Genomic DNA, 6,776 nt, shown 5'->3' on the forward strand with positions numbered 1-6,776 from the left:
CAAAGGGCAATTGTGAGGTTCAGGGGTGAGGAGCCTTCCACAATGATGTCCACTCTTTGACTGCTGACTCCTGACTGTCCATCACGGTGTTCGACCAAGGCATGGGCCTCAGCCTAGCCCCATGAGCGGTGAGTCACCCCCACGGAGATGCTGGGAGGGGTACCCGAGGCACCGGCAGCCCTCTCCCTCTCTGTCTCCACAATGCAGACCCCAAGCTCCCCCTTTGTTCTCTTTCCATTTACACATGGTCACGGTCGTGCTGGCAGCGCCCTCAGAGCGAGTCTCACGCACACAATGGAAGGGAGTGTGTTCCCAATGCCCCCCCCCCCCCCCCCCCCCCGTCGTTCAGCCCCGCCTTCACCAAGGAATCCTGGCCTTGGAATCCCAGCCCAGCGAACGAATTACCTTTCAGGAGATGCTCCGGACCAGTTGGGGGGGTGGCTTGGAGGGGGAGGGCTATTTTTAGAACGAATGGAAGAAAAGGGGGGAAACAATAACAAAAAAGGATGGAGGCTGGCAGAAGCAGCCTTGTGGCTCCCAAGAGGAAATCCCCCTCTCTCCAGGCCACGGCGGAAGGTGGGTGGGGATTAGAGACAGGTTGGGCGGGGGCAAGGGGCGGGGGGGCAAGGGGCGGCAGCTTGGTGGAGAACTCTACGGTTTGGAGGGCGCCAGCTTCTTGGGGCTGGGGGGCTGGAGGGGAACGGCAAAGCCTAGCAGGCAGCCTCGCAAACTCCCCAGAGCAGGAAGGACCCACAGAGGTGGGCGCTGTCCAGTTGCTGAAGTGAAAGAGGCTCAGAGAGCAGCCTGGGCAGGACCAAGGTCACCGCAGGGGCTGAGCCCTGGACTCTCCCTGCCCCACTCTCTAGTGACCCAAAATTTGACAGCTGCATTGTACTGATTTGGCAGAGTAACCTTCACAGACCTCTGCGACTCACGCTCAGCAGGTACCCCAATAGTGAGGGGAGAGGGGAGACTTCATGGGCCAACAATGACATAGAGAAGTTTTCTGTTGTTTGTTTTCTGGCCACCCAGGGTGCCCCAACCTTCACTGGGACCTTCCAGCCTGGGCAACATCCCCAGCTGTCTGAGGCCTCCTGGTTCCCACTGGACCCCCCCAGGCCCCAGAGCTCGCTCAGGGTGGGGGTGAGGGTGGGGTATTTAATTGCCTCCTCTTAGTTCCTTGGCTCAAGTTCTTTCCCGACACTGGAAAGCAACCCCCAGAGTGAGGGGGACAGCAGTAATCTGTGCTGCTGGGGTGCTGGGTCCTGGCCAGGGGCTCCCCGTTTGTGAAATGAGTGCTTTGAGGTGGCAGAGGGTCCCTCCAGCTCTTGGAGCATTCTATGAGGTTTGCAGGCATGCTCCTGTGGGGTGGGGGCTTTCTGGAGATCCAGAGGGAGATCCCCCCAAAGCAGCATGGCAGGGAGGGGGGTCAAGCTGTGGCCTCTCCCTGGGTGGGTGGGGCGGGGCGGGGCCCAGGACCACGGGGAGGGGGCATTCTGCAGCGATGCACACACCCTCTGGTTCTCAAGCCCTTGCCCTGCCTTGCACTTGCCTTCAAGCTCAGGCCAGGCACGGGGTTCCAGCTGCAGCGGCCGTCTCCAGACAGTGAGTTGGCAGTGTTGAGAGGGTGTTCCAGGGGTCTGGGGTGGAGGTCCTGGCAAAGCTCCTCTTTTCTGCGGGGGGCATATTGGTGGGAGGGGGCGTGCTTAACTCGGAGAATTCAAAGGGGGAGCTGTGAGAGGGAGAGAAACCCCTTCCATACCCTCCAATACCAAGCTTCAGATCCTACATACCACTGTGAGGAGAGAGCTACTGCAATTTGGGGTACAGAGACATACCCCCACCCAGTTGAAGGTGAAAGACTTGAGGACCTCCCAGGCAGCCCTCAGTGGGGGGAGGGGGAAGGATGGACTGGCCTTATTGCCCCCTCTCACCCCCCACCCCCGGTCATTTCTCTCCCAGTGTGATGGGGTTTCCCGCCTCAGGCAGAGTGGTTGGGAACCCCACCCCCCACCTGCCAGCCGTTTGTGCTTCAGAGCTAATGCTCAGCTCTCTTCCCTAAGCTTCTTCTCTTCCCTTCCCAACACCCCCATTGACAGACCAGGCTAGTGCTTACCCAAGGTTACCCAGATGAGCAGGGGCTAAGCTGGGTGTGTGGGGTACTCACCCCAGAACCCAGTCTGGTATCAGCATTAGGGTTTTCTGCTCCCTGAATTTAACTGCAGGTGTGAGGAACCTGTCTGGGGCCCCAGAACTGGGGGGGTGGAGGGTTCTCTCCCCAAGTCTCTCTGCCCTGTTGGAGCCTTAGGCAGAACTGCCCTGCTTGGCTTCCTCCTCCAGGCTCTCAGGTTTCTAGTCCCCCCTAATACCTCCAACCCCATCCTCAGGCTGCCCAACCTCAATGGAAATTTCTGGGGTGCAGGGAGTCTTCCAGGTGGGTGAGCCAGAACATCATGAGCTGGTTAAATAATCTTTACTCTGATGCACCTGCCTGGTGAGTGACCTTGGACCCCTGACCTCCCAGGGTCAGAATCAGCTCCAAGGTTCCCCTGGCTGGAACAGGCAACAGCCCCTGAGCCATGCAGGTGGCCATTGGCTCTACATCAGACCCCTGATGAGGGAAGGGGCAGCTGGAACATTCATAGCCGACTGTGTTTCCCCTCCAGCCCCATTCTGAGGTCTGGCTGTGCCCCCTGCTCCTCCCCACCATGGGGCTGCTCTGGGTTCCTTTCTGCCCCCTCCTCCAGGACGGGTACTGTGTGCTCATCTGGGGACTCTGAAGACCATCCCGTACAGACAGGGGGAATACCATGAGGGAGCTACAGGCCCCAGGACAGCAGTGGACAGGGGAGGGATTTGTGGGTGGCCAGGAATAGAGCTGGTCATGCCAGTGATCCCTGACGCTTTCATCCTCACACCAGGCTGCTCCAACTTTACCCACTCAGATCTCCTCATGAGAAAGGAATTGGGGGGAGGACAGGGGACAGTATGGGGAAGGGCAGATAGAGCCTTAAGAGTGCAGTGTCCAGTGGAGGAAGGTGGGGCCTCCAGGGGAGGGGCCTGGTGTAGAGGAAGGTATATGCAGGGGCTCACTGGGGGGCCTGAGGGAGGAAACGGCCCCACTGAGCAGACTATGCCACCAATCTTAAGTTTCTTTAAAATTTACAAGGTAATCCAGCTTTTCAGAGCACATATCTTGTAAAGACCACTGCAGGCTGGGAGCTGTTTACACCCTATCCTCCTGGGGCCCTGCCTCTACCCTACCCCCATGTCTGGTCCTTACAGGTCAAGTGTGAAAGAAAGGCAGCCACAGCCTCCCACCAGCCACGTAGTAACCCAGCAGGACTAAAGGAGACAGTTCCTTTGGTGGCGGCTCATCAGGGAGACTGCCACACCCCAGGGTGAGTGGATCCCTTTGGGGTGGGGGTGGATGGACCAGGGACTGGGTAGAAAAACTGATAAAACTGATGACTTAAGAAAAAGTGCCAACCTTTGAAATAATATTGACAGTGTAATAATGATGATGATGATGATGACTATGCTCTCTAGAGCCCCCCTAAGAATCACTGTCCACTTTCTCTGATCACTCGTGGTGGGGAACTTGCACAGAGAGGTTAGGTGACCAGTCCAGTGTCACACAGAAGAGGGAAGTTGAACCAGGTTAGAAAGGCCTGACCCCCCCCCCCCAAATCTTCACTGCCCGGCTTCTGTGGCCTCACTCCCTGGAGACAGCCCTTAGGGAGCAGCTCCTTTGCTCCTTTTTCTGAATGGACAAGACAGCCCAGGGCAGGGCCCCATGGGTATGGCAGGGGCTCCTGGACCTCGGAGGCTTTGAGGGGACTCTGTGCTTATGACAGAGCTGATTTCCTGCCTGCCTGTCACCCCCAGGCTCCCACCTCTTCCTGCAGAGCAGAGACTGAGGGCTGCCAGTGGGGAGAACCAGGGGGTGCTAGGTGCAGCCCCTCCCCACCCCTCCTTTGCCTCATTTCCTCTGTGGATCCTCTGCAAGGGTCAGTTGTATTTATTTATTTATTTATTTATTTATTTATGTATTTATTTATTTTAAAATTTTATCTGTATTGTTGAAAATATTACAGATGTCCCCTTCCTCCCCCCCCCAATGACCCCCTTCCACCCCACATTCACCCTGTATTTATTTATTGATCAAGATCTTATCTTGCCCACTGGCCTGAAACCATAAGTTGGGGGGTTTTGTGCATTTGTCACTACAATGTCCCCACTTCAGGGTATAAGCCTTGCATACAGAAGGTGCTCAATATATGCTGATAGAACAAAGGAAGCTTCTCCAAGTCCCGGAATTTGTAGAGCCCAGGAACAAGCCCTCTGGGATGCTTGCCCCTGTTCTTCATCCTGCCCTAACAATTTCCAGGACCCTAGAGGGCTTAATCCTCTAGGACTTCTGTTCTGCTTAAAGTCTTCCCACACATAGCCCTGCTGGTGTGACCCCTACCCCTCCTCTGACTTGCCCCACCCTGTTTGCCCCTCCCCTCTAGCCCCACTGGTCTCCTCTTCCTTCCAAATGCCCTCCTTGGTCCCACCTCAGGGCCTATGCCCTCGAAGTACCCTCTGCCAGGTGCACCCTTCTCCCAGCTCTTTCAGTGCAGCTCCTGGGCCCCTTTTGAATGTTCCCTCTTCCAAGAGGCCTCCCCTGACCATCCTAGTTAAAATCTCTTTATCCCTGTTCCTAGTTTTCTCGACTTAATCAAATCTTTTCCCAATACTTTTGTTTATCTAGAAATCTTATTGGTCCTTAATTTAGAGAGGGTTCCCCTCTTCTAGAAGTTCAGTTCCAAGATGGACAGGTTTGTATCTGTCTCAGACTAGGTGTCTCCAGCACCAGACTCAGAGAAGGGGCTCAGTGAATATGTGAGTAAATGAGTGAATGAATGAGTGAGTAAATACCTTCCCTTCTCTGCCATCCCACACTCCCAAGGGACTCAGCATCTGGCCTCACCTCTGTCCAGGTAGCCATCAATTAGACCCAGGATGGGGCTGAGATTTCTGTGGATGTACAGCTGGGGGTGTTGGGGGTGTGGTCAGGCCATCCCTGCTTAGGCGGCTACCTGTGGGTCCCTCAGCTTCTGTGAGGTTCTTCCAGCTCTCCTGCACCTACATCCTGGAGGAGAGGCTCCCTATTCAGCCACCAGCCTCTCCCCTGCCTGTTCTATAGGCTATTTTCTGGGGGCATGAGTCCTGGAGCACCTAGCCAAGTCCTTCCTGGACAATCATGGGCTGAAGGGCTCTTTCTGGAATGGAGACCCAAGTGGCCCTCACCCATTGCCCTATCTCCATGCATCCCCAACTCCCATCTATCACTGTCAGCCTTGTCTTTGAGAGGTGAGGTTGAAGCAGGCAGCAGGCAGCAGGCAGACTTGGGCAAGAGGTCGACCATCCTAAGTTCAGCCCAGCCCTTTGAAGGGGATCCCTGATCCCTGAGCGCAGGTGAGCACAAAGGAGAAAAAGGATCTTTCCAGGGGAAGGCTTGGAGAGGCCTCTGGGGGTGGCGGGGGGGGGGGGGGGCGGCTGGCACTTTTGTGAACTTCTGGATGTTTATATGTTGGACTTGAATTTAGAAAGTGTCAGATGCTGCAGGGCCCTTACAGAAGCCTGTGCAGTCCGGGTCAGCCTGTGGACACAGTATGAATTTTTGTTGTAGGGCAGAGACCTGTATGTGGGCCGGGGCATTGAATGTGGTGCAGGAATGTGTGCCAGACCCCAAGGGAGATGTGGGTGGCTTCATTGGTGGTTTAGAAAGAACCCCTAGCAGCCTAGGCCGGGGGAACAGCCAGTGCAAAGGCCTGGAAGTGGGAACAGCTGAGGGGAGATAGGAGGCCTGGATGGGAGTGGTGAGTAAATTCGGGAATGCAGGAGGGTGTTGCAGTCAGGGAATTACCCCTTTAGAGTCACCACAACCCCATTCCTGGTGCCCTTGTGGACAAGACAGGGGATGGGTGGTCCCCAGGCTCCACTTCTCAACCATCACAGCTCTGGGCACTGTCACCACAGCCAGGCCTTCCTTGGGGTGTCCCCAGCAGGTGGGGATGAAGAACAGGCTCTCAAGAGGAGGGGACAGGAGTTGTCAGCTCAAGGCTATCACTTGCCCCTGCTCAGCCTCACCATCATTACCTTGGGACCACCCCTTGCCCAAGCTATGGGCTCCACTCATTCATTCATTCTATCCAGCTATTTTCTGGGCTGCAGAGGAAACAAAACAGATCCTGACCTGGTACAAAGCTGAGGCCAGGAAGGAAACAGATGTGGGGCTGGGAAAGAGATGGAGGAGCTGCTGCCTTTAGGAGACCCCAGGCTGGGGGCACAGAGCTGGACTCAGTCAACCCCCAGCAGGGTGGGGACAGGGTAGGGCTGAGATAGTGAGACTACCTGGAGGAAGAGGAGGAAGAGGAAAGAGGTCTTCACCTCCTGGTCCCCAAGTTCCTCCCCAGCTGCCATTCACATCGAATGAATTGCCCAAGGACATCCTCAGTGCCAGGGGAAAGGGGCACAGTTTTGAGGATCCCCATAATCGTCTCTTGCTGTCCTGCCATCCTGGTTTGGTTTTGGGGGTTAAAACTGGGGCAGGGGCACAGTCCCAAAGATGGTGGCCTTGAACTGATAGCCCAGCAGATATACCCTCGGCATCTGGAAGCCCTTTTGCCCAATCCCTAGACAACCACCACTTGCCAACATCCTGCTTCCCCACCCTAAGGCTTCCCCTCGCAGAGCAGAAATGTGAAAAGGTCATTTGGGGGCGGGGG

The sequence above is a fragment of the Miniopterus schreibersii genome (genome assembly GCF_964146895.1).
Source record: "Miniopterus schreibersii genome assembly, chromosome: 4".
Classification (NCBI taxonomy): domain Eukaryota; kingdom Metazoa; phylum Chordata; class Mammalia; order Chiroptera; family Miniopteridae; genus Miniopterus; species Miniopterus schreibersii.